Source organism: Callospermophilus lateralis, unplaced genomic scaffold (genome assembly GCF_048772815.1).
Source record: "Callospermophilus lateralis isolate mCalLat2 unplaced genomic scaffold, mCalLat2.hap1 Scaffold_3270, whole genome shotgun sequence".
Taxonomy (NCBI): domain Eukaryota; kingdom Metazoa; phylum Chordata; class Mammalia; order Rodentia; family Sciuridae; genus Callospermophilus; species Callospermophilus lateralis.
Window position 1 is genome coordinate 33854 of NW_027513840.1, and position 26538 is coordinate 60391.

General features: G+C 66.8%; 9 non-coding genes across 9 annotated transcripts; all 9 read right to left on the reverse strand.

Moving 5' to 3' along the window:
* Positions 1-2243: 2243 nt before the first annotated feature.
* On the reverse strand, positions 2244-2362 carry LOC143640537 (5S ribosomal RNA). The gene has a single exon (XR_013154977.1). It is a non-coding gene; the product is annotated as a 5S ribosomal RNA (ribosomal RNA).
* A 2629-nt stretch (positions 2363-4991) lies between these two features.
* Positions 4992-5110, reverse strand: LOC143640538 (5S ribosomal RNA). Its single transcript, XR_013154978.1, has one exon. It is a non-coding gene; the product is annotated as a 5S ribosomal RNA (ribosomal RNA).
* Positions 5111-7745: 2635 nt separating this feature from the next.
* Positions 7746-7864, reverse strand: LOC143640540 (5S ribosomal RNA). The gene has a single exon (XR_013154980.1). It is a non-coding gene; the product is annotated as a 5S ribosomal RNA (ribosomal RNA).
* Positions 7865-10494: 2630 nt separating this feature from the next.
* Positions 10495-10613, reverse strand: LOC143640541 (5S ribosomal RNA). The gene has a single exon (XR_013154981.1). It is a non-coding gene; the product is annotated as a 5S ribosomal RNA (ribosomal RNA).
* Positions 10614-13450: 2837 nt separating this feature from the next.
* Positions 13451-13569, reverse strand: LOC143640542 (5S ribosomal RNA). Its single transcript, XR_013154982.1, has one exon. It is a non-coding gene; the product is annotated as a 5S ribosomal RNA (ribosomal RNA).
* Positions 13570-16406: 2837 nt separating this feature from the next.
* On the reverse strand, positions 16407-16525 carry LOC143640543 (5S ribosomal RNA). The gene has a single exon (XR_013154983.1). It is a non-coding gene; the product is annotated as a 5S ribosomal RNA (ribosomal RNA).
* A 2634-nt stretch (positions 16526-19159) lies between these two features.
* On the reverse strand, positions 19160-19278 carry LOC143640544 (5S ribosomal RNA). Its single transcript, XR_013154984.1, has one exon. It is a non-coding gene; the product is annotated as a 5S ribosomal RNA (ribosomal RNA).
* Positions 19279-21915: 2637 nt separating this feature from the next.
* Positions 21916-22034, reverse strand: LOC143640545 (5S ribosomal RNA). The gene has a single exon (XR_013154985.1). It is a non-coding gene; the product is annotated as a 5S ribosomal RNA (ribosomal RNA).
* A 2616-nt stretch (positions 22035-24650) lies between these two features.
* On the reverse strand, positions 24651-24768 carry LOC143640570 (5S ribosomal RNA). Its single transcript, XR_013155010.1, has one exon. It is a non-coding gene; the product is annotated as a 5S ribosomal RNA (ribosomal RNA).
* Between the last annotated feature and the right edge of the window lie 1770 nt (positions 24769-26538).

Here is a 26538-nt window from a genome sequence, read left to right on the forward strand (position 1 = left end):
CGGCCCCCCGCGCCCCCCACCGGACACCCCAGAGACCCTGACAGAGGCCCAGCGCCCCAGCTGGAAATGCAGTGGGACTGGGCAATGGCGAGTGGCCGGCCACACACAACACCTGTGCGGGGAGCCACCCTCAGGGAGGGCCCGAGGAGGAACACACGCAGGGACCCACAGACAACCGGGCAGCGGGTGGCGAGCCGGCTGTGGCCCGCTGGTTCCCAGTCAGTCAGTCAGTCAGTCAGTCAGTCACAGGGCCAGGCTCAGAAGTGCGCCGCTGGGGCGCGGGCCTCGCCCTGAGTTCCCCATCCACTCTGCTTTGTCCACTCTGCACAGCAGCGCTTGGCCGCCCCGCACCCCCACCGCCACCCCCACCCTACCCTACCTCACCCCCACCCCACCACACTCTACCCCACCCCCGAGTGACTCCCTTCGGACTGAGTGCCAAGGTCGGAGGGCTCTGCGCCTTGTTTGTACACCTCAAGGACCAGGACCTGTACAGCACCGCCCTGAGGAAGGGCAGAGACCCCTCCGTCCATTTGTCCATGGGCTGTGCTCCCGGAAAGGACCGCCTGTGAAAGTAGCGTTCCGAGTCAAACCCCGTCAGAGCCCAGTCGACGGCCTCACCAGACCGGAATCCCCCTCACCCGCAAGCCTTGCGGGGGGCCGGGGGGAGCAGCGGTTGCGGGGGGTCGCGCGCCCACCGGGCCTTCAGGCCCTGCCTCGCGGCCAGGCGTCTCCAGGTGGAGGGTTCGCCGCGAACAAAGGGGCCTCTGCCTCCCTGTCCCCACCGCCCGGCCTTGGCCTTCAGCTCCCCTCGGCACGTGGTCCTCCCCGGCAACCTCCTGGCCCCGAACCACTTGCCTGCTCCGAAGGCTGCTTCCTCCTCTTCTCGGAGCACCTGCCCTCCTTTGACATCTGCTCTCTTGCTTGGCTCCCAGCGCAGCCTCCTAAGACCCTGTGGCCTCCTGGGCCTTCTCTCAGCCTCTGCCCTGCACACACCCTGAAGACGTGCACTCACTTCAAGGGGGATGTGGGAATCCACTCTTACATCCACGGGAAGTTAGATGGGAGATGAGAGAACCTGTGACCGCCCAGTCTCGAGGCTGCCATGGACTGGGTGACTTGCAGCCCAGAGTGAGGTGGCTGGGGTGGGAGGGGGGAAGAGAGGAGTGAGTGTGTGTCTGTGTGTGTGTTTGTGAGAGAGAGAGAGAGAGAGAGAGAGAGAGAGAGAGAGACAGGGTGACAGACAGAAGGGCCAAGGAAAGAGACACACTGAGTGGGAGATGGAGACAGGAGGCCTCCTCACAGGCCAGTAGAGTCTCAAAGGTGAAGGAGAGATGGATGAGCAGAGAGATAGACAGAAAGACATCTGCTTCCAGAGTGTGTGTGTGTGTGTGTGTGTGTGAGAGAGAGAGAGAGAGAGAGAGAGAGAGCGAGAGAGACAGGGTGACAGACAGAAGGGCCAAGGAAAGAGACACACTGAGTGGGAGATGGAGACAGGAGGCCTCCTCACAGGCCAGTAGAGTCACAAAGGTGAAGGAGAGATGGATGAGCAGAGAGATAGACAGAAAGACATCTGCTTCCAGAGTGTGTGTGTGTGTGTGTGTGTGTGTGTGAGAGAGAGAGAGAGAGAGAGAGAGAGAGACAGAGATAGAGAGAGAGAGAGAGAAAGAGAGAGAGATGGGTGAAGAGACAGACTCAGGGCTGGGACCCTCAGGAGGAAGGCGTTGGGAAGGGAGGCAGAGTTGCCAAGGGACGGACCTAGGGAGAGACGCTGGATGGACTCTCTCACTCCCAGGACCTGGGTGGCCACGCTCTGCTGGTGTGGCAAGAACGGGTGGGGAGCGGCCCCTGCGGGTGGGCCCTGTGTTCTGGGGAAAAGCAGGTGTGCGCCTCCCCACCCCCCATCCGGGAGTGTGAGTGGTGGGGGGGGGTGGGGGTCGGTCAGGGTGCACAGGACTGGTCGAGGCCTGGACCAGGCTCGGCTCCGCCGGGTCGCCTGGAGTGTCCTAGCGTCCCTGGAGAGAGCCAGGCCAGTGTGGCTCACTGCAGGCGCTGGGCGCTGGGCGCCGGAGGCGAGGCGGGAGGCGGGAGGCGGGAGGCCAGCCGCAGGCCTGAAGGGACACCGGGAGCCCAGGGCTGCCCCTGCGCCCTACCCCCGCGGGCCCGGGGGTCACGGCCTGAGGCGGTCACGGACACTGTTTCCGGGCCACGCAAGAAAAGTGCGTGTGGGAAGGGGGCGCAAAAGCCTACAGCACCCGGTATTCCCAGGCGGTCTCCCATCCAAGTACTAACCAGGCCCGACCCTGCTTAGCTTCCGAGATCAGACGAGATCGGGCGCGTTCAGGGTGGTATGGCCGTAGACGGCGGAGGCTGCCCCGGAACGCCTCAAGAGCCTGCGCCGGCTTCCACCCTTCAGCCCAGGGGCAGGGGAGGGCAGGGGAGGGCAGGGCAGCGGTGGAGGGGCCAACACAGCGGGTGTTCCCAGGGGGCCTCCCTCGCCCCGCCCCAGCACTGCCCAGCGCTCCTCAACTCAACTCCAGGCTGGCTTTCTCGCTCCGACCTGACTCGGTCCATGCGGCGGCGCGGGGGTCCTGGGAGACTGGCCGGCTCTCCCTCTCGGGTCCTCGGCCGGGCCGGATCGGGTCGGGGTGGAGTGGGCTAGGCGGGGCTGACAGGGGCTGAGTCCCGCCTCCACCTCTGCCCCTGGGCACCTGGCTCCACCTACCGGGAGCCCCGCCCCGGCCTGGCCTGGCCTCTGCCCCTCCTCGCCGAGCCCCAAGACCCCCGACCCCCGGGCACCCGGCAACCGCACCGCCACCCCACCCAGCCCTTCGCCTGGCAGAGAATCCCCAGAGAATCCCCAGCTGCCGCCGCCCGCGCTACCCTAGCCTAGCCTAGCCGAGCAGAGCCGAGCCGGGCGCCCAGAGAGCCAGGGGCGAAGACGGGAGCAGACACCCCGGCCCCCCGCGCCCCCCACCGGACACCCCAGAGACCCTGACAGAGGCCCAGCGCCCCAGCTGGAAATGCAGTGGGACTGGGCAATGGCGAGTGGCCGGCCACACACAACACCTGTGCGGGGAGCCACCCTCAGGGAGGGCCCGAGGAGGAACACACGCAGGGACCCACAGACAACCGGGCAGCGGGTGGCGAGCCGGCTGTGGCCCGCTGGTTCCCAGTCAGTCAGTCAGTCAGTCAGTCAGTCAGTCAGTCACAGGGCCAGGCTCAGAAGTGCGCCGCTGGGGCGCGGGCCTCGCCCTGAGTTCCCCATCCACTCTGCTTTGTCCACTCTGCACAGCAGCGCTTGGCCGCCCCGCACCCCCACCGCCACCCCCACCCTACCCTACCTCACCCCCACCCCACCACACTCTACCCCACCCCCGAGTGACTCCCTTCGGACTGAGTGCCAAGGTCGGAGGGCTCTGCGCCTTGTTTGTACACCTCAAGGACCAGGACCTGTACAGCACCGCCCTGAGGAAGGGCACAGACCCCTCCGTCCATTTGTCCATGGGCTGTGCTCCCGGAAAGGACCGCCTGTGAAAGTAGCGTTCCGAGTCAAACCCCGTCAGAGCCCAGTCGACGGCCTCACCAGACCGGAAGCCCCCTCACCCGCAAGCCTTGCGGGGGGCGGGGGGGAGCAGCGGTTGCGGGGGGGTCGCGCGCCCACCGGGCCTTCAGGCCCTGCCTCGCGGCCAGGCGTCTCCAGGTGGAGGGTTCGCCGCGAACAAAGGGGCCTCTGCCTCCCTGTCCCCACCGCCCGGCCTTGGCCTTCAGCTCCCCTCGGCACGTGGTCCTCCCCGGCAACCTCCTGGCCCCGAACCACTTGCCTGCTCCGAAGGCTGCTTCCTCCTCTTCTCGGAGCACCTGCCCTCCTTTGACATCTGCTCTCTTGCTTGGCTCCCAGCGCAGCCTCCTAAGACCCTGTGGCCTCCTGGGCCTTCTCTCAGCCTCTGCCCTGCACACACCCTGAAGACATGCACTCACTTCAAGGGGGATGTGGGAATCCACTCTTACATCCACGGGAAGTTAGATGGGAGATGAGAGAACCTGTGACCGCCCAGTCTCGAGGCTGCCCTGGACTGGGTGACTTGCAGCCCAGAGTGAGGTGGCTGGGGTGGGAGGGGGGAAGAGAGGAGTGAGTGTGTGTCTGTGTGTGTGTGTTTGTGAGAGAGAGAGAGAGAGAGAGAGAGAGAGAGCGAGAGAGACAGGGTGACAGACAGAAGGGCCAAGGAAAGAGACACACTGAGTGGGAGATGGAGACAGGAGGCCTCCTCACAGGCCAGTAGAGTCACAAAGGTGAAGGAGAGATGGATGAGCAGAGAGATAGACAGAAAGACATCTGCTTCCAGAGTGTGTGTGTGTGTGTGTGTGTGTGTGAGAGAGAGAGAGAGAGAGAGAGAGAGAGAGAGAGACAGAGATAGAGAGAGAGAGAGAGAAAGAGAGAGAGATGGGTGAAGAGACAGACTCAGGGCTGGGACCCTCAGGAGGAAGGCGTTGGGAAGGGAGGCAGAGTTGCCAAGGGACGGACCTAGGGAGAGACGCTGGATAGACTCTCTCACTCCCAGGACCTGGGTGGCCACGCTCTGCTGGTGTGGCAAGAACGGGTGGGGAGCGGCCCCTGCGGGTGGGCCCTGTGTTCTGGGGAAAAGCAGGTGTGCGCCTCCCCACCCCCCATCCGGGAGTGTGAGTGGTGGGGGGGGTGGGGGTCGGTCAGGGTGCACAGGACTGGTCGAGGCCTGGACCAGGCTCGGCTCCGCCGGGTCGCCTGGAGTGTCCTAGCGTCCCTGGAGAGAGCCAGGCCAGTGTGGCTCACTGCAGGCGCTGGGCGCTGGGCGCCGGAAGGCGGGAGGCCAGCCGCAGGCCTGAAGGGACACCGGGAGCCCAGGGCTGCCCCTGCGCCCTACCCCCGCGGGCCCGGGGGTCACGGCCTGAGGCGGTCACGGACACTGTTTCCGGGCCACGCAAGAAAAGTGCGTGTGGGAAGGGGGCGCAAAAGCCTACAGCACCCGGTATTCCCAGGCGGTCTCCCATCCAAGTACTAACCAGGCCCGACCCTGCTTAGCTTCCGAGATCAGACGAGATCGGGCGCGTTCAGGGTGGTATGGCCGTAGACGGCGGAGGCTGCCCCGGAACGCCTCAAGAGCCTGCGCCGGCTTCCACCCTTCAGCCCAGGGGCAGGGGAGGGCAGGGGAGGGCAGGGCAGCGGTGGAGGGGGCCAACACAGCGGGTGTTCCCAGGGGGCCTCCCTCGCCCCGCCCCAGCACTGCCCAGCGCTCCTCAACTCAACTCCAGGCTGGCTTTCTCGCTCCGACCTGACTCGGTCCCCGCGGCGGCGCGGGGGTCCTGGGAGACTGGCCGGCTCCTCCCTCTCGGGTCCTCGGCCGGGCCGGATCGGGTCGGGGTGGAGTGGGCTAGGCGGGGCTGACAGGGGCTGAGTCCCGCCTCCACCTCTGCCCCTGGGCACCTGGCTCCACCTACCGGGAGCCCCGTCCCCGGCCTGGCCTGGCCTCTGCCCCTCCTCGCCGAGCCCCAAGACCCCCGACCCCCGGGCACCCGGCACCCGCACCGCCACCCCACCCAGCCCTTCGCCTGGCCGAGAATCCCCAGAGAATCCCCAGCTGCCGCCGCCCGCGCTACCCTAGCCTAGCCTAGCCGAGCAGAGCCGAGCCGGGCGCCCAGAGAGCCAGGGGCGAAGACGGGAGCAGACACCCCGGCCCCCCGCGCCCCCCACCGGACACCCCAGAGACCTGACAGAGGCCCAGCGCCCCAGCTGGAAATGCAGTGGGACTGGGCAATGGCGAGCGGCCGGCCACACACAACACCTGTGCGGGGAGCCACCCTCAGGGAGGGCCCGAGGAGGAACACAGGCAGGGACCCACAGACAACCGGGCAGCGGGTGGCGAGCCGGCTGTGGCCCGCTGCTTCCCAGTCAGTCAGTCAGTCAGTCAGTCAGTCAGTCAGTCACAGGGCCAGGCTCAGAAGTGCGCCGCTGGGGCGCGGGCCTCGCCCTGAGTTCCCCATCCACTCTGCTTTGTCCACTCTGCACAGCAGCGCTTGGCCGCCCCGCACCCCCACCGCCACCCCCACCCTACCCTACCTCACCCCCACCCCACCACACTCTACCCCACCCCCGAGTGACTCCCTTCGGACTGAGTGCCAAGGTCGGAGGGCTCTGCGCCTTGTTTGTACACCTCAAGGACCAGGACCTGTACAGCACCGCCCTGAGGAAGGGCACAGACCCCTCCGTCCATTTGTCCATGGGCTGTGCTCCCGGAAAGGACCGCCTGTGAAAGTAGCGTTCCGAGTCAAACCCCGTCAGAGCCCAGTCGACGGCCTCACCAGACCGGAAGCCCCCTCACCCGCAAGCCTTGCGGGGGGCGGGGGGGAGCAGCGGTTGCGGGGGGTCGCGCGCCCACCGGGCCTTCAGGCCCTGCCTCGCGGCCAGGCGTCTCCAGGTGGAGGGTTCGCCGCGAACAAAGGGGCCTCTGCCTCCCTGTCCCCACCGCCCGGCCTTGGCCTTCAGCTCCCCTCGGCACGTGGTCCTCCCTGGCAACCTCCTGGCCCCGAACCACTTGCCTGCTCCGAAGGCTGCTTCCTCCTCTTCTCGGAGCACCTGCCCTCCTTTGACATCTGCTCTCTTGCTTGGCTCCCAGCGCAGCCTCCTAAGACCCTGTGGCCTCCTGGGCCTTCTCTCAGCCTCTGCCCTGCACACACCCTGAAGACGTGCACGCACTTCAAGGGGGATGTGGGAATCCACTCTTACATCCACGGGAAGTTAGATGGGAGATGAGAGAACCTGTGACCGCCCAGTCTCGAGGCTGCCATGGACTGGGTGACTTGCAGCCCAGAGTGAGGTGGCTGGGGTGGGAGGGGGGAAGAGAGGAGTGAGTGTGTGTCTGTGTGTGTGTGTTTGTGAGAGAGAGAGAGAGCGAGAGAGACAGGGTGACAGACAGAAGGGCCAAGGAAAGAGACACACTGAGTGGGAGATGGAGACAGGAGGCCTCCTCACAGGCCAGTAGAGTCACAAAGGTGAAGGAGAGATGGATGAGCAGAGAGATAGACAGAAAGACATCTGCTTCCAGAGTGTGTGTGTGTGTGTGTGTGTGTGTGAGAGAGAGAGAGAGAGAGAGAGAGAGAGAGAGAGAAACAGAGATAGAGAGAGAGAGAGAGAAAGAGAGAGAGATGGGTGAAGAGACAGACTCAGGGCTGGGACCCTCAGGAGGAAGGCGTTGGGAAGGGAGGCAGAGTTGCCAAGGGACGGACCTAGGGAGAGACGCTGGATAGACTCTCTCACTCCCAGGACCTGGGTGGCCACGCTCTGCTGGTGTGGCAAGAACGGGTGGGGAGCGGCCCCTGCGGGTGGGCCCTGTGTTCTGGGGAAAAGCAGGTGTGCGCCTCCCCACCCCCCATCCGGGAGTGTGAGTGGTGGGGGGGGGTGGGGGTCGGTCAGGGTGCACAGGACTGGTCGAGGCCTGGACCAGGCTCGGCTCCGCCGGGTCGCCTGGAGTGTCCTAGCGTCCCTGGAGAGAGCCAGGCCAGTGTGGCTCACTGCAGGCGCTGGGCGCTGGGCGCCGGAGGCGAGGCGGGAGGCGGGAGGCGGGAGGCCAGCCGCAGGCCTGAAGGGACACCGGGAGCCCAGGGCTGCCCCTGCGCCCTACCCCCGCGGGCCCGGGGGTCACGGCCTGAGGCGGTCACGGACACTGTTTCCGGGCCACGCAAGAAAAGTGCGTGTGGGAAGGGGGCGCAAAAGCCTACAGCACCCGGTATTCCCAGGCGGTCTCCCATCCAAGTACTAACCAGGCCCGACCCTGCTTAGCTTCCGAGATCAGACGAGATCGGGCGCGTTCAGGGTGGTATGGCCGTAGACGGCGGAGGCTGCCCCGGAACGCCTCAAGAGCCTGCGCCGGCTTCCACCCTTCAGCCCAGGGGCAGGGGAGGGCAGGGGAGGGCAGGGCAGCGGTGGAGGGGGCCAACACAGCGGGTGTTCCCAGGGGGCCTCCCTCGCCCCGCCCCAGCACTGCCCAGCGCTCCTCAACTCAACTCCAGGCTGGCTTTCTCGCTCCGACCTGACTCGGTCCCCGCGGCGGCGCGGGGGTCCTGGGAGACTGGCCGGCTCTCCCTCTCGGGTCCTCGGCCGGGCCGGATCGGGTCGGGGTGGAGTGGGCTAGGCGGGGCTGACAGGGGCTGAGTCCCGCCTCCACCTCTGCCCCTGGGCACCTGGCTCCACCTACCGGGAGCCCCGTCCCGGCCTGGCCTGGCCTCTGCCCCTCCTCGCCGAGCCCCAAGACCCCCGACCCCCGGGCACCCGGCACCCGCACCGCCACCCCACCCAGCCCTTCGCCTGGCCGAGAATCCCCAGAGAATCCCCAGCTGCCGCCGCCCGCGCTACCCTAGCCTAGCCTAGCCGAGCAGAGCCGAGCCGGGCGCCCAGAGAGCCAGGGGCGAAGACGGGAGCAGACACCCCGGCCCCCCGCGCCCCCCACCGGACACCCCAGAGACCCTGACAGAGGCCCAGCGCCCCAGCTGGAAATGCAGTGGGACTGGGCAATGGCGAGCGGCCGGCCACACACAACACCTGTGCGGGGAGCCAACCTCAGGGAGGGCCCGAGGAGGAACACAGGCAGGGACCCACAGACAACCGGGCAGCGGGTGGCGAGCCGGCTGTGGCCCGCTGCTTCCCAGTCAGTCAGTCAGTCAGTCAGTCAGTCAGTCAGTCACAGGGCCAGGCTCAGAAGTGCGCCGCTGGGGCGCGGGCCTCGCCCTGAGTTCCCCATCCACTCTGCTTTGTCCACTCTGCACAGCAGCGCTTGGCCGCCCCGCACCCCCACCGCCACCCCCACCCTACCCTACCTCACCCCCACCCCACCACACTCTACCCCACCCCCGAGTGACTCCCTTCGGACTGAGTGCCAAGGTCGGAGGGCTCTGCGCCTTGTTTGTACACCTCAAGGACCAGGACCTGTACAGCACCGCCCTGAGGAAGGGCACAGACCCCTCCGTCCATTTGTCCATGGGCTGTGCTCCCGGAAAGGACCGCCTGTGAAAGTAGCGTTCCGAGTCAAACCCCGTCAGAGCCCAGTCGACGGCCTCACCAGACCGGAAGCCCCCTCACCCGCAAGCCTTGCGGGGGGCGGGGGGGAGCAGCGGTTGCGGGGGGTCGCGCGCCCACCGGGCCTTCAGGCCCTGCCTCGCGGCCAGGCGTCTCCAGGTGGAGGGTTCGCCGCGAACAAAGGGGCCTCTGCCTCCCTGTCCCCACCGCCCGGCCTTGGCCTTCAGCTCCCCTCGGCACGTGGTCCTCCCCGGCAACCTCCTGGCCCCGAACCACTTGCCTGCTCCGAAGGCTGCTTCCTCCTCTTCTCGGAGCACCTGCCCTCCTTTGACATCTGCTCTCTTGCTTGGCTCCCAGCGCAGCCTCCTAAGACCCTGTGGCCTCCTGGGCCTTCTCTCAGCCTCTGCCCTGCACACACCCTGAAGACGTGCACGCACTTCAAGGGGGATGTGGGAATCCACTCTTACATCCACGGGAAGTTAGATGGGAGATGAGAGAACCTGTGACCGCCCAGTCTCGAGGCTGCCATGGACTGGGTGACTTGCAGCCCAGAGTGAGGTGGCTGGGGTGGGAGGGGGGAAGAGAGGAGTGAGTGTGTGTCTGTGTGTGTGTGTTTGTGAGAGAGAGAGAGAGCGAGAGAGACAGGGTGACAGACAGAAGGGCCAAGGAAAGAGACACACTGAGTGGGAGATGGAGACAGGAGGCCTCCTCACAGGCCAGTAGAGTCACAAAGGTGAAGGAGAGATGGATGAGCAGAGAGATAGACAGAAAGACATCTGCTTCCAGAGTGTGTGTGTGTGTGTGTGTGTGTGTGTGAGAGAGAGAGAGAGAGAGAGAGAGAGAGAGACAGAGATAGAGAGAGAGAGAGAGAAAGAGAGAGAGATGGGTGAAGAGACAGACTCAGGGCTGGGACCCTCAGGAGGAAGGCGTTGGGAAGGGAGGCAGAGTTGCCAAGGGACGGACCTAGGGAGAGACGCTGGATGGACTCTCTCACTCCCAGGACCTGGGTGGCCACGCTCTGCTGGTGTGGCAAGAACGGGTGGGGAGCGGCCCCTGCGGGTGGGCCCTGTGTTCTGGGGAAAAGCAGGTGTGCGCCTCCCCACCCCCCATCCGGGAGTGTGAGTGGTGGGGGGGGGTGGGGGTCGGTCAGGGTGCACAGGACTGGTCGAGGCCTGGACCAGGCTCGGCTCCGCCGGGTCGCCTGGAGTGTCCTAGCGTCCCTGGAGAGAGCCAGGCCAGTGTGGCTCACTGCAGGCGCTGGGCGCTGGGCGCCGGAGGCGAGGCGGGAGGCGGGAGGCCGGAGGCCAGCCGCAGGCCTGAAGGGACACCGGGAGCCCAGGGCTGCCCCTGCGCCCTACCCCCGCGGGCCCGGGGGTCACGGCCTGAGGCGGTCACGGACACTGTTTCCGGGCCACGCAAGAAAAGTGCGTGTGGGAAGGGGGCGCAAAAGCCTACAGCACCCGGTATTCCCAGGCGGTCTCCCATCCAAGTACTAACCAGGCCCGACCCTGCTTAGCTTCCGAGATCAGACGAGATCGGGCGCGTTCAGGGTGGTATGGCCGTAGACGGCGGAGGCTGCCCCGGAACGCCTCAAGAGCCTGCGCCGGCTTCCACCCTTCAGCCCAGGGGCAGGGGAGGGCAGGGGAGGGCAGGGCAGCGGTGGAGGGGGCCAACACAGCGGGTGTTCCCAGGGGGCCTCCCTCGCCCCGCCCCAGCACTGCCCAGCGCTCCTCAACTCAACTCCAGGCTGGCTTTCTCGCTCCGACCTGACTCGGTCCATGCGGCGGCGCGGGGGTCCTGGGAGACTGGCCGGCTCTCCCTCTCGGGTCCTCGGCCGGGCCGGATCGGGTCGGGGTGGAGTGGGCTAGGCGGGGCTGACAGGGGCTGAGTCCCGCCTCCACCTCTGCCCCTGGGCACCTGGCTCCACCTACCGGGAGCCCCGCCCCGGCCTGGCCTGGCCTCTGCCCCTCCTCGCCGAGCCCCAAGACCCCCGACCCCCGGGCACCCGGCAACCGCACCGCCACCCCACCCAGCCCTTCGCCTGGCCGAGAATCCCCAGAGAATCCCCAGCTGCCGCCGCCCGCGCTACCCTAGCCTAGCCTAGCCGAGCAGAGCCGAGCCGGGCGCCCAGAGAGCCAGGGGCGAAGACGGGAGCAGACACCCCGGCCCCCCGCGCCCCCCACCGGACACCCCAGAGACCCTGACAGAGGCCCAGCGCCCCAGCTGGAAATGCAGTGGGACTGGGCAATGGCGAGCGGCCGGCCACACACAACACCTGTGCGGGGAGCCACCCTCAGGGAGGGCCCGAGGAGGAACACACGCAGGGACCCACAGACAACCGGGCAGCGGGTGGCGAGCCGGCTGTGGCCCGCTGGTTCCCAGTCAGTCAGTCAGTCAGTCAGTCAGTCAGTCACAGGGCCAGGCTCAGAAGTGCGCCGCTGGGGCGCGGGCCTCGCCCTGAGTTCCCCATCCACTCTGCTTTGTCCACTCTGCACAGCAGCGCTTGGCCGCCCCGCACCCCCACCGCCACCCCCACCCTACCCTACCTCACCCCCACCCCACCACACTCTACCCCACCCCCGAGTGACTCCCTTCGGACTGAGTGCCAAGGTCGGAGGGCTCTGCGCCTTGTTTGTACACCTCAAGGACCAGGACCTGTACAGCACCGCCCTGAGGAAGGGCAGAGACCCCTCCGTCCATTTGTCCATGGGCTGTGCTCCCGGAAAGGACCGCCTGTGAAAGTAGCGTTCCGAGTCAAACCCCGTCAGAGCCCAGTCGACGGCCTCACCAGACCGGAATCCCCCTCACCCGCAAGCCTTGCGGGGGGCCGGGGGGAGCAGCGGTTGCGGGGGGTCGCGCGCCCACCGGGCCTTCAGGCCCTGCCTCGCGGCCAGGCGTCTCCAGGTGGAGGGTTCGCCGCGAACAAAGGGGCCTCTGCCTCCCTGTCCCCACCGCCCGGCCTTGGCCTTCAGCTCCCCTCGGCACGTGGTCCTCCCCGGCAACCTCCTGGCCCCGAACCACTTGCCTGCTCCGAAGGCTGCTTCCTCCTCTTCTCGGAGCACCTGCCCTCCTTTGACATCTGCTCTCTTGCTTGGCTCCCAGCGCAGCCTCCTAAGACCCTGTGGCCTCCTGGGCCTTCTCTCAGCCTCTGCCCTGCACACACCCTGAAGACGTGCACTCACTTCAAGGGGGATGTGGGAATCCACTCTTACATCCACGGGAAGTTAGATGGGAGATGAGAGAACCTGTGACCGCCCAGTCTCGAGGCTGCCATGGACTGGGTGACTTGCAGCCCAGAGTGAGGTGGCTGGGGTGGGAGGGGGGAAGAGAGGAGTGAGTGTGTGTCTGTGTGTGTGTGTTTGTGAGAGAGAGAGAGAGAGAGAGAGAGAGAGCGAGAGAGACAGGGTGACAGACAGAAGGGCCAAGGAAAGAGACACACTGAGTGGGAGATGGAGACAGGAGGCCTCCTCACAGGCCAGTAGAGTCTCAAAGGTGAAGGAGAGATGGATGAGCAGAGAGATAGACAGAAAGACATCTGCTTCCAGAGTGTGTGTGTGTGTGTGTGTGTGTGTGAGAGAGAGAGAGAGAGAGAGAGAGAGCGAGAGAGACAGGGTGACAGACAGAAGGGCCAAGGAAAGAGACACACTGAGTGGGAGATGGAGACAGGAGGCCTCCTCACAGGCCAGTAGAGTCACAAAGGTGAAGGAGAGATGGATGAGCAGAGAGATAGACAGAAAGACATCTGCTTCCAGAGTGTGTGTGTGTGTGTGTGTGTGAGAGAGAGAGAGAGAGAGAGAGAGAGACAGAGATAGAGAGAGAGAGAGAGAAAGAGAGAGAGATGGGTGAAGAGACAGACTCAGGGCTGGGACCCTCAGGAGGAAGGCGTTGGGAAGGGAGGCAGAGTTGCCAAGGGACGGACCTAGGGAGAGACGCTGGATGGACTCTCTCACTCCCAGGACCTGGGTGGCCACGCTCTGCTGGTGTGGCAAGAACGGGTGGGGAGCGGCCCCTGCGGGTGGGCCCTGTGTTCTGGGGAAAAGCAGGTGTGCGCCTCCCCACCCCCCATCCGGGAGTGTGAGTGGTGGGGGGGGGTGGGGGTCGGTCAGGGTGCACAGGACTGGTCGAGGCCTGGACCAGGCTCGGCTCCGCCGGGTCGCCTGGAGTGTCCTAGCGTCCCTGGAGAGAGCCAGGCCAGTGTGGCTCACTGCAGGCGCTGGGCGCTGGGCGCCGGAGGCGAGGCGGGAGGCGGGAGGCGGGAGGCCAGCCGCAGGCCTGAAGGGACACCGGGAGCCCAGGGCTGCCCCTGCGCCCTACCCCCGCGGGCCCGGGGGTCACGGCCTGAGGCGGTCACGGACACTGTTTCCGGGCCACGCAAGAAAAGTGCGTGTGGGAAGGGGGCGCAAAAGCCTACAGCACCCGGTATTCCCAGGCGGTCTCCCATCCAAGTACTAACCAGGCCCGACCCTGCTTAGCTTCCGAGATCAGACGAGATCGGGCGCGTTCAGGGTGGTATGGCCGTAGACGGCGGAGGCTGCCCCGGAACGCCTCAAGAGCCTGCGCCGGCTTCCACCCTTCAGCCCAGGGGCAGGGGAGGGCAGGGGAGGGCAGGGCAGCGGTGGAGGGGGCCAACACAGCGGGTGTTCCCAGGGGGCCTCCCTCGCCCCGCCCCAGCACTGCCCAGCGCTCCTCAACTCAACTCCAGGCTGGCTTTCTCGCTCCGACCTGACTCGGTCCATGCGGCGGCGCGGGGGTCCTGGGAGACTGGCCGGCTCTCCCTCTCGGGTCCTCGGCCGGGCCGGATCGGGTCGGGGTGGAGTGGGCTAGGCGGGGCTGACAGGGGCTGAGTCCCGCCTCCACCTCTGCCCCTGGGCACCTGGCTCCACCTACCGGGAGCCCCGCCCCGGCCTGGCCTGGCCTCTGCCCCTCCTCGCCGAGCCCCAAGACCCCCGACCCCCGGGCACCCGGCAACCGCACCGCCACCCCACCCAGCCCTTCGCCTGGCCGAGAATCCCCAGAGAATCCCCAGCTGCCGCCGCCCGCGCTACCCTAGCCTAGCCTAGCCGAGCAGAGCCGAGCCGGGCGCCCAGAGAGCCAGGGGCGAAGACGGGAGCAGACACCCCGGCCCCCCGCGCCCCCCACCGGACACCCCAGAGACCCTGACAGAGGCCCAGCGCCCCAGCTGGAAATGCAGTGGGACTGGGCAATGGCGAGCGGCCGGCCACACACAACACCTGTGCGGGGAGCCACCCTCAGGGAGGGCCCGAGGAGGAACACACGCAGGGACCCACAGACAACCGGGCAGCGGGTGGCGAGCCGGCTGTGGCCCGCTGGTTCCCAGTCAGTCAGTCAGTCAGTCAGTCAGTCAGTCACAGGGCCAGGCTCAGAAGTGCGCCGCTGGGGCGCGGGCCTCGCCCTGAGTTCCCCATCCACTCTGCTTTGTCCACTCTGCACAGCAGCGCTTGGCCGCCCCGCACCCCCACCGCCACCCCCACCCTACCCTACCTCACCCCCACCCCACCACACTCTACCCCACCCCCGAGTGACTCCCTTCGGACTGAGTGCCAAGGTCGGAGGGCTCTGCGCCTTGTTTGTACACCTCAAGGACCAGGACCTGTACAGCACCGCCCTGAGGAAGGGCAGAGACCCCTCCGTCCATTTGTCCATGGGCTGTGCTCCCGGAAAGGACCGCCTGTGAAAGTAGCGTTCCGAGTCAAACCCCGTCAGAGCCCAGTCGACGGCCTCACCAGACCGGAATCCCCCTCACCCGCAAGCCTTGCGGGGGGCCGGGGGGAGCAGCGGTTGCGGGGGGTCGCGCGCCCACCGGGCCTTCAGGCCCTGCCTCGCGGCCAGGCGTCTCCAGGTGGAGGGTTCGCCGCGAACAAAGGGGCCTCTGCCTCCCTGTCCCCACCGCCCGGCCTTGGCCTTCAGCTCCCCTCGGCACGTGGTCCTCCCCGGCAACCTCCTGGCCCCGAACCACTTGCCTGCTCCGAAGGCTGCTTCCTCCTCTTCTCGGAGCACCTGCCCTCCTTTGACATCTGCTCTCTTGCTTGGCTCCCAGCGCAGCCTCCTAAGACCCTGTGGCCTCCTGGGCCTTCTCTCAGCCTCTGCCCTGCACACACCCTGAAGACGTGCACTCACTTCAAGGGGGATGTGGGAATCCACTCTTACATCCACGGGAAGTTAGATGGGAGATGAGAGAACCTGTGACCGCCCAGTCTCGAGGCTGCCATGGACTGGGTGACTTGCAGCCCAGAGTGAGGTGGCTGGGGTGGGAGGGGGGAAGAGAGGAGTGAGTGTGTGTCTGTGTGTGTGTGTTTGTGAGAGAGAGAGAGAGAGAGAGAGAGAGAGCGAGAGAGACAGGGTGACAGACAGAAGGGCCAAGGAAAGAGACACACTGAGTGGGAGATGGAGACAGGAGGCCTCCTCACAGGCCAGTAGAGTCTCAAAGGTGAAGGAGAGATGGATGAGCAGAGAGATAGACAGAAAGACATCTGCTTCCAGAGTGTGTGTGTGTGTGTGTGTGTGTGAGAGAGAGAGAGAGAGAGAGAGAGAGAGCGAGAGAGACAGGGTGACAGACAGAAGGGCCAAGGAAAGAGACACACTGAGTGGGAGATGGAGACAGGAGGCCTCCTCACAGGCCAGTAGAGTCACAAAGGTGAAGGAGAGATGGATGAGCAGAGAGATAGACAGAAAGACATCTGCTTCCAGAGTGTGTGTGTGTGTGTGTGTGTGAGAGAGAGAGAGAGAGAGAGAGAGAGACAGAGATAGAGAGAGAGAGAGAGAAAGAGAGAGAGATGGGTGAAGAGACAGACTCAGGGCTGGGACCCTCAGGAGGAAGGCGTTGGGAAGGGAGGCAGAGTTGCCAAGGGACGGACCTAGGGAGAGACGCTGGATGGACTCTCTCACTCCCAGGACCTGGGTGGCCACGCTCTGCTGGTGTGGCAAGAACGGGTGGGGAGCGGCCCCTGCGGGTGGGCCCTGTGTTCTGGGGAAAAGCAGGTGTGCGCCTCCCCACCCCCCATCCGGGAGTGTGAGTGGTGGGGGGGGGTGGGGGTCGGTCAGGGTGCACAGGACTGGTCGAGGCCTGGACCAGGCTCGGCTCCGCCGGGTCGCCTGGAGTGTCCTAGCGTCCCTGGAGAGAGCCAGGCCAGTGTGGCTCACTGCAGGCGCTGGGCGCTGGGCGCCGGAGGCGAGGCGGGAGGCGGGAGGCGGGAGGCCAGCCGCAGGCCTGAAGGGACACCGGGAGCCCAGGGCTGCCCCTGCGCCCTACCCCCGCGGGCCCGGGGGTCACGGCCTGAGGCGGTCACGGACACTGTTTCCGGGCCACGCAAGAAAAGTGCGTGTGGGAAGGGGGCGCAAAAGCCTACAGCACCCGGTATTCCCAGGCGGTCTCCCATCCAAGTACTAACCAGGCCCGACCCTGCTTAGCTTCCGAGATCAGACGAGATCGGGCGCGTTCAGGGTGGTATGGCCGTAGACGGCGGAGGCTGCCCCGGAACGCCTCAAGAGCCTGCGCCGGCTTCCACCCTTCAGCCCAGGGGCAGGGGAGGTCAGGGGAGGGCAGGGCAGCGGTGGAGGGGGCCAACACAGCGGGTGTTCCCAGGGGGCCTCCCTCGCCCCGCCCCAGCACTGCCCAGCGCTCCTCAACTCAACTCCAGGCTGGCTTTCTCGCTCCGACCTGACTCGGTCCATGCGGCGGCGCGGGGGTCCTGGGAGACTGGCCGGCTCTCCCTCTCGGGTCCTCGGCCGGGCCGGATCGGGTCGGGGTGGAGTGGGCTAGGCGGGGCTGACAGGGGCTGAGTCCCGCCTCCACCTCTGCCCCTGGGCACCTGGCTCCACCTACCGGGAGCCCCGTCCCGGCCTGGCCTGGCCTCTGCCCCTCCTCGCCGAGCCCCAAGACCCCCGACCCCCGGGCACCCGGCACCCGCACCGCCACCCCACCCAGCCCTTCGCCTGGCCGAGAATCCCCAGAGAATCCCCAGCTGCCGCCGCCCGCGCTACCCTAGCCTAGCCTAGCCGAGCAGAGCCGAGCCGGGCGCCCAGAGAGCCAGGGGCGAAGACGGGAGCAGACACCCCGGCCCCCCGCGCCCCCCACCGGACACCCCAGAGACCCTGACAGAGGCCCAGCGCCCCAGCTGGAAATGCAGTGGGACTGGGCAATGGCGAGCGGCCGGCCACACACAACACCTGTGCGGGGAGCCACCCTCAGGGAGGGCCCGAGGAGGAACACAGGCAGGGACCCACAGACAACCGGGCAGCGGGTGGCGAGCCGGCTGTGGCCCGCTGCTTCCCAGTCAGTCAGTCAGTCAGTCAGTCAGTCAGTCAGTCACAGGGCCAGGCTCAGAAGTGCGCCGCTGGGGCGCGGGCCTCGCCCTGAGTTCCCCATCCACTCTGCTTTGTCCACTCTGCACAGCAGCGCTTGGCCGCCCCGCACCCCCACCGCCACCCCCACCCTACCCTACCTCACCCCCACCCCACCACACTCTACCCCACCCCCGAGTGACTCCCTTCGGACTGAGTGCCAAGGTCGGAGGGCTCTGCGCCTTGTTTGTACACCTCAAGGACCAGGACCTGTACAGCACCGCCCTGAGGAAGGGCACAGACCCCTCCGTCCATTTGTCCATGGGCTGTGCTCCCGGAAAGGACCGCCTGTGAAAGTAGCGTTCCGAGTCAAACCCCGTCAGAGCCCAGTCGACGGCCTCACCAGACCGGAAGCCCCCTCACCCGCAAGCCTTGCGGGGGGCGGGGGGGAGCAGCGGTTGCGGGGGGTCGCGCGCCCACCGGGCCTTCAGGCCCTGCCTCGCGGCCAGGCGTCTCCAGGTGGAGGGTTCGCCGCGAACAAAGGGGCCTCTGCCTCCCTGTCCCCACCGCCCGGCCTTGGCCTTCAGCTCCCCTCGGCACGTGGTCCTCCCTGGCAACCTCCTGGCCCCGAACCACTTGCCTGCTCCGAAGGCTGCTTCCTCCTCTTCTCGGAGCACCTGCCCTCCTTTGACATCTGCTCTCTTGCTTGGCTCCCAGCGCAGCCTCCTAAGACCCTGTGGCCTCCTGGGCCTTCTCTCAGCCTCTGCCCTGCACACACCCTGAAGACGTGCACGCACTTCAAGGGGGATGTGGGAATCCACTCTTACATCCACGGGAAGTTAGATGGGAGATGAGAGAACCTGTGACCGCCCAGTCTCGAGGCTGCCATGGACTGGGTGACTTGCAGCCCAGAGTGAGGTGGCTGGGATGGGAGGGGGGAAGAGAGGAGTGAGTGTGTGTCTGTGTGTGTGTGTTTGTGAGAGAGAGAGAGAGCGAGAGAGACAGGGTGACAGACAGAAGGGCCAAGGAAAGAGACACACTGAGTGGGAGATGGAGACAGGAGGCCTCCTCACAGGCCAGTAGAGTCACAAAGGTGAAGGAGAGATGGATGAGCAGAGAGATAGACAGAAAGACATCTGCTTCCAGAGTGTGTGTGTGTGTGTGTGTGTGTGTGAGAGAGAGAGAGAGAGAGAGAGAGAGAGAGAGAGAGACAGAGATAGAGAGAGAGAGAGAGAAAGAGAGAGAGATGGGTGAAGAGACAGACTCAGGGCTGGGACCCTCAGGAGGAAGGCGTTGGGAAGGGAGGCAGAGTTGCCAAGGGACGGACCTAGGGAGAGACGCTGGATAGACTCTCTCACTCCCAGGACCTGGGTGGCCACGCTCTGCTGGTGTGGCAAGAACGGGTGGGGAGCGGCCCCTGCGGGTGGGCCCTGTGTTCTGGGGAAAAGCAGGTGTGCGCCTCCCCACCCCCCATCCGGGAGTGTGAGTGGTGGGGGGGGGTGGGGGTCGGTCAGGGTGCACAGGACTGGTCGAGGCCTGGACCAGGCTCGGCTCCGCCGGGTCGCCTGGAGTGTCCTAGCGTCCCTGGAGAGAGCCAGGCCAGTGTGGCTCACTGCAGGCCCTGGGCGCTGGGCGCCGGAGGCGAGGCGGGAGGCGGGAGGCGGGAGGCCAGCCGCAGGCCTGAAGGGACACCGGGAGCCCAGGGCTGCCCCTGCGCCCTACCCCCGCGGGCCCGGGGGTCACGGCCTGAGGCGGTCATGGACACTGTTTCCGGGCCACGCAAGAAAAGTGCGTGTGGGAAGGGGGCGCAAAAGCCTACAGCACCCGGTATTCCCAGGCGGTCTCCCATCCAAGTACTAACCAGGCCCGACCCTGCTTAGCTTCCGAGATCAGACGAGATCGGGCGCGTTCAGGGTGGTATGGCCGTAGACGGCGGAGGCTGCCCCGGAACGCCTCAAGAGCCTGCGCCGGCTTCCACCCTTCAGCCCAGGGGCAGGGGAGGGCAGGGGAGGGCAGGGCAGCGGTGGAGGGGGCCAACACAGCGGGTGTTCCCAGGGGGCCTCCCTCGCCCCGCCCCAGCACTGCCCAGCGCTCCTCAACTCAACTCCAGGCTGGCTTTCTCGCTCCGACCTGACTCGGTCCCCGCGGCGGCGCGGGGGTCCTGGGAGACTGGCCGGCTCTCCCTCTCGGGTCCTCGGCCGGGCCGGATCGGGTCGGGGTGGAGTGGGCTAGGCGGGGCTGACAGGGGCTGAGTCCCGCCTCCACCTCTGCCCCTGGGCACCTGGCTCCACCTACCGGGAGCCCCGTCCCGGCCTGGCCTGGCCTCTGCCCCTCCTCGCCGAGCCCCAAGACCCCCGACCCCCGGGCACCCGGCACCCGCACCGCCACCCCACCCAGCCCTTCGCCTGGCCGAGAATCCCCAGAGAATCCCCAGCTGCCGCCGCCCGCGCTACCCTAGCCTAGCCTAGCCGAGCAGAGCCGAGCCGGGCGCCCAGAGAGCCAGGGGCGAAGACGGGAGCAGACACCCCGGCCCCCCGCGCCCCCCACCGGACACCCCAGAGACCCTGACAGAGGCCCAGCGCCCCAGCTGGAAATGCAGTGGGACTGGGCAATGGCGAGCGGCCGGCCACACACAACACCTGTGCGGGGAGCCACCCTCAGGGAGGGCCCGAGGAGGAACACAGGCAGGGACCCACAGACAACCGGGCAGCGGGTGGCGAGCCGGCTGTGGCCCGCTGCTTCCCAGTCAGTCAGTCAGTCAGTCAGTCAGTCAGTCAGTCACAGGGCCAGGCTCAGAAGTGCGCCGCTGGGGCGCGGGCCTCGCCCTGAGTTCCCCATCCACTCTGCTTTGTCCACTCTGCACAGCAGCGCTTGGCCGCCCCGCACCCCCACCGCCACCCCCACCCTACCCTACCTCACCCCCACCCCACCACACTCTACCCCACCCCCGAGTGACTCCCTTCGGACTGAGTGCCAAGGTCGGAGGGCTCTGCGCCTTGTTTGTACACCTCAAGGACCAGGACCTGTACAGCACCGCCCTGAGGAAGGGCACAGACCCCTCCGTCCATTTGTCCATGGGCTGTGCTCCCGGAAAGGACCGCCTGTGAAAGTAGCGTTCCGAGTCAAACCCCGTCAGAGCCCAGTCGACGGCCTCACCAGACCGGAAGCCCCCTCACCCGCAAGCCTTGCGGGGGGCGGGGGGGAGCAGCGGTTGCGGGGGGTCGCGCGCCCACCGGGCCTTCAGGCCCTGCCTCGCGGCCAGGCGTCTCCAGGTGGAGGGTTCGCCGCGAACAAAGGGGCCTCTGCCTCCCTGTCCCCACCGCCCGGCCTTGGCCTTCAGCTCCCCTCGGCACGTGGTCCTCCCCGGCAACCTCCTGGCCCCGAACCACTTGCCTGCTCCGAAGGCTGCTTCCTCCTCTTCTCGGAGCACCTGCCCTCCTTTGACATCTGCTCTCTTGCTTGGCTCCCAGCGCAGCCTCCTAAGACCCTGTGGCCTCCTGGGCCTTCTCTCAGCCTCTGCCCTGCACACACCCTGAAGACGTGCACTCACTTCAAGGGGGATGTGGGAATCCACTCTTACATCCACGGGAAGTTAGATGGGAGATGAGAGAACCTGTGACCGCCCAGTCTCGAGGCTGTATGGACTGGGTGACTTGCAGCCCAGAGTGAGGTGGCTGGGGTGGGAGGGGGGAAGAGAGGAGTGAGTGTGTGTCTGTGTGTGTGTGTTTGTGAGAGAGAGAGAAAGAGAGAGAGAGAGAGAGAGCGAGAGAGACAGGGTGACAGACAGAAGGGCCAAGGAAAGAGACACACTGAGTGGGAGATGGAGACAGGAGGCCTCCTCACAGGCCAGTAGAGTCACAAAGGTGAAGGAGAGATGGATGAGCAGAGAGATAGACAGAAAGACATCTGCTTCCAGAGTGTGTGTGTGTGTGTGTGTGTGAGAGAGAGAGAGAGAGAGAGAGAGAGACAGAGATAGAGAGAGAGAGAGAGAAAGAGAGAGAGATGGGTGAAGAGACAGACTCAGGGCTGGGACCCTCAGGAGGAAGGCGTTGGGAAGGGAGGCAGAGTTGCCAAGGGACGGACCTAGGGAGAGACGCTGGATGGACTCTCTCACTCCCAGGACCTGGGTGGCCACGCTCTGCTGGTGTGGCAAGAACGGGTGGGGAGCGGCCCCTGCGGGTGGGCCCTGTGTTCTGGGGAAAAGCAGGTGTGCGCCTCCCCACCCCCCATCCGGGAGTGTGAGTGGTGGGGGGGGGTGGGGGTCGGTCAGGGTGCACAGGACTGGTCGAGGCCTGGACCAGGCTCTGCTCCGCCGGGTCGCCTGGAGTGTCCTAGCGTCCCTGGAGAGAGCCAGGCCAGTGTGCCTCACTGCAGGCGCTGGGCGCTGGGCGCCGGAGGCGAGGCGGGAGGCGGGAGGCGGGAGGCCAGCTGCAGGCCTGAAGGGACACCAGGAGCCCAGGGCTGCCCCTGCGCCCTACCCCCGCGGGCCCGGGGGTCACGGCCTGAGGCGGTCACGGACACTGTTTCCGGGCCACGCAAGAAAAGTGCGTGTGGGAAGGGGGCGCAAAAGCCTACAGCACCCGGTATTCCCAGGCGGTCTCCCATCCAAGTACTAACCAGGCCCGACCCTGCTTAGCTTCCGAGATCAGACGAGATCGGGCGCGTTCAGGGTGGTATGGCCGTAGACGGCGGAGGCTGCCCCGGAACGCCTCAAGAGCCTGCGCCGGCTTCCACCCTTCAGCCCAGGGGCAGGGGAGGGCAGGGGAGGGCAGGGCAGCGGTGGAGGGGGCCAACACAGCGGGTGTTCCCAGGGGGCCTCCCTCGCCCCGCCCCAGCACTGCCCAGTGCTCCTCAACTCAACTCCAGGCTGGCTTTCTCGCTCCGACCTGACTCGGTCCCCGCGGCGGCGCGGGGGTCCTGGGAGACTGGCCGGCTCTCCCTCTCGGGTCCTCGGCCGGGCCGGATCGGGTCGGGGTGGAGTGGGCTAGGCGGGGCTGACAGGGGCTGAGTCCCGCCTCCACCTCTGCCCCTGGGCACCTGGCTCCACCTACCGGGAGCCCCGCCCCGGCCTGGCCTGGCCTCTGCCCCTCCTCGCCGAGCCCCAAGACCCCCGACCCCCGGGCACCCGGCACCCGCACCGCCACCCCACCCAGCCCTTCGCCTGGCCGAGAATCCCCAGAGAATCCCCAGCTGCCGCCGCCCGCGCTACCCTAGCCTAGCCTAGCCGAGCAGAGCCGAGCCGGGCGCCCAGAGAGCCAGGGGCGAAGACGGGAGCAGACACCCCGGCCCCCCGCGCCCCCCACCGGACACCCCAGAGACCCTGACAGAGGCCCAGCGCCCCAGCTGGAAATGCAGTGGGACTGGGCAATGGCGAGTGGCCGGCCACACACAACACCTGTGCGGGGAGCCACCCTCAGGGAGGGCCCGAGGAGGAACACACGCAGGGACCCACAGACAACCGGGCAGCGGGTGGCGAGCCGGCTGTGGCCCGCTGGTTCCCAGTCAGTCAGTCAGTCAGTCAGTCACAGGGCCAGGCTCAGAAGTGCGCCGCTGGGGCGCGGGCCTCGCCCTGAGTTCCCCATCCACTCTGCTTTGTCCACTCTGCACAGCAGCGCTTGGCCGCCCCGCACCCCCACCGCCACCCCCACCCTACCCTACCTCACCCCCACCCCACCACACTCTACCCCACCCCCGAGTGACTCCCTTCGGACTGAGTGCCAAGGTCGGAGGGCTCTGCGCCTTGTTTGTACACCTCAAGGACCAGGACCTGTACAGCACCGCCCTGAGGAAGGGCACAGACCCCTCCGTCCATTTGTCCATGGGCTGTGCTCCCGGAAAGGACCGCCTGTGAAAGTAGCGTTCCGAGTCAAACCCCGTCAGAGCCCAGTCGACGGCCTCACCAGACCGGAAGCCCCCTCACCCGCAAGCCTTGCGGGGGGCGGGGGGGAGCAGCGGTTGCGGGGGGTCGCGCGCCCACCGGGCCTTCAGGCCCTGCCTCGCGGCCAGGCGTCTCCAGGTGGAGGGTTCGCCGCGAACAAAGGGGCCTCTGCCTCCCTGTCCCCACCGCCCGGCCTTGGCCTTCAGCTCCCCTCGGCACGTGGTCCTCCCCGGCAACCTCCTGGCCCCGAACCACTTGCCTGCTCCGAAGGCTGCTTCCTCCTCTTCTCGGAGCACCTGCCCTCCTTTGACATCTGCTCTCTTGCTTGGCTCCCAGCGCAGCCTCCTAAGACCCTGTGGCCTCCTGGGCCTTCTCTCAGCCTCTGCCCTGCACACACCCTGAAGACGTGCACTCACTTCAAGGGGGATGTGGGAATCCACTCTTACATCCACGGGAAGTTAGATGGGAGATGAGAGAACCTGTGACCGCCCAGTCTCGAGGCTGCCATGGACTGGGTGACTTGCAGCCCAGAGTGAGGTGGCTGGGGTGGGAGGGGGGAAGAGAGGAGTGAGTGTGTGTCTGTGTGTGTGTGTTTGTGAGAGAGAGAGAGAGAGAGAGAGAGAGAGCGAGAGAGACAGGGTGACAGACAGAAGGGCCAAGGAAAGAGACACACTGAGTGGGAGATGGAGACAGGAGGCCTCCTCACAGGCCAGTAGAGTCACAAAGGTGAAGGAGAGATGGATGAGCAGAGAGATAGACAGAAAGACATCTGCTTCCAGAGTGTGTGTGTGTGTGTGTGTGTGTGTGAGAGAGAGAGAGAGAGAGAGAGAGAGAGAGACAGAGATAGAGAGAGAGAGAGAGAAAGAGAGAGAGATGGGTGAAGAGACAGACTCAGGGCTGGGACCCTCAGGAGGAAGGCGTTGGGAAGGGAGGCAGAGTTGCCAAGGGACGGACCTAGGGAGAGACGCTGGATGGACTCTCTCACTCCCAGGACCTGGGTGGCCACGCTCTGCTGGTGTGGCAAGAACGGGTGGGGAGCGGCCCCTGCGGGTGGGCCCTGTGTTCTGGGGAAAAGCAGGTGTGCGCCTCCCCACCCCCCATCCGGGAGTGTGAGTGGTGGGGGGGGGTGGGGGTCGGTCAGGGTGCACAGGACTGGTCGAGGCCTGGACCAGGCTCGGCTCCGCCGGGTCGCCTGGAGTGTCCTAGCGTCCCTGGAGAGAGCCAGGCCAGTGTGGCTCACTGCAGGCGCTGGGCGCTGGGCGCCGGAGGCGAGGCGGGAGGCCAGCCGCAGGCCTGAAGGGACACCGGGAGCCCAGGGCTGCCCCTGCGCCCTACCCGCGCGGGCCCGGGGGTCACGGCCTGAGGCGGTCACGGACACTGTTTCCGGGCCACGCAAGAAAAGTGCGTGTGGGAAGGGGGCGCAAAAGCCTACAGCACCCGGTATTCCCAGGCGGTCTCCCATCCAAGTACTAACCAGGCCCGACCCTGCTTAGCTTCCAGATCAGACGAGATCGGGCGCGTTCAGGGTGGTATGGCCGTAGACGGCGGAGGCTGCCCCGGAACGCCTCAAGAGCCTGCGCCGGCTTCCACCCTTCAGCCCAGGGGCAGGGGAGGGCAGGGGAGGGCAGGGCAGCGGTGGAGGGGGCCAACACAGCGGGTGTTCCCAGGGGGCCTCCCTCGCCCCGCCCCAGCACTGCCCAGCGCTCCTCAACTCAACTCCAGGCTGGCTTTCTCGCTCCGACCTGACTCGGTCCATGCGGCGGCGCGGGGGTCCTGGGAGACTGGCCGGCTCTCCCTCTCGGGTCCTCGGCCGGGCCGGATCGGGTCGGGGTGGAGTGGGCTAGGCGGGGCTGACAGGGGCTGAGTCCCGCCTCCACCTCTGCCCCTGGGCACCTGGCTCCACCTACCGGGAGCCCCGTCCCGGCCTGGCCTGGCCTCTGCCCCTCCTCGCCGAGCCCCAAGACCCCCGACCCCCGGGCACCCGGCAACCGCACCGCCACCCCACCCAGCCCTTCGCCTGGCCGAGAATCCCCAGAGAATCCCCAGCTGCCGCCGCCCGCGCTACCCTAGCCTAGCCTAGCCGAGCAGAGCCGAGCCGGGCGCCCAGAGAGCCAGGGGCGAAGACGGGAGCAGACACCCCGGCCCCCCGCGCCCCCCACCGGACACCCCAGAGACCCTGACAGAGGCCCAGCGCCCCAGCTGGAAATGCAGTGGGACTGGGCAATGGCGAGTGGCCGGCCACACACAACACCTGTGCGGGGAGCCACCCTCAGGGAGGGCCCGAGGAGGAACACACGCAGGGACCCACAGACAACCGGGCAGCGGGTGGCGAGCCGGCTGTGGCCCGCTGGTTCCCAGTCAGTCAGTCAGTCAGTCAGTCAGTCAGTCACAGGGCCAGGCTCAGAAGTGCGCCGCTGGGGCGCGGGCCTCGCCCTGAGTTCCCCATCCACTCTGCTTTGTCCACTCTGCACAGCAGCGCTTGGCCGCCCCGCACCCCCACCGCCACCCCCACCCTACCCTACCTCACCCCCACCCCACCACACTCTACCCCACCCCCGAGTGACTCCCTTCGGACTGAGTGCCAAGGTCGGAGGGCTCTGCGCCTTGTTTGTACACCTCAAGGACCAGGACCTGTACAGCACCGCCCTGAGGAAGGGCAGAGACCCCTCCGTCCATTTGTCCATGGGCTGTGCTCCCGGAAAGGACCGCCTGTGAAAGTAGCGTTCCGAGTCAAACCCCGTCAGAGCCCAGTCGACGGCCTCACCAGACCGGAATCCCCCTCACCCGCAAGCCTTGCGGGGGGCCGGGGGGAGCAGCGGTTGCGGGGGGTCGCGCGCCCACCGGGCCTTCAGGCCCTGCCTCGCGGCCAGGCGTCTCCAGGTGGAGGGTTCGCCGCGAACAAAGGGGCCTCTGCCTCCCTGTCCCCACCGCCCGGCCTTGGCCTTCAGCTCCCCTCGGCACGTGGTCCTCCCCGGCAACCTCCTGGCCCCGAACCACTTGCCTGCTCCGAAGGCTGCTTCCTCCTCTTCTCGGAGCACCTGCCCTCCTTTGACATCTGCTCTCTTGCTTGGCTCCCAGCGCAGCCTCCTAAGACCCTGTGGCCTCCTGGGCCTTCTCTCAGCCTCTGCCCTGCACACACCCTGAAGACGTGCACTCACTTCAAGGGGGATGTGGGAATCCACTCTTACATCCACGGGAAGTTAGATGGGAGATGAGAGAACCTGTGACCGCCCAGTCTCGAGGCTGCCATGGACTGGGTGACTTGCAGCCCAGAGTGAGGTGGCTGGGGTGGGAGGGGGGAAGAGAGGAGTGA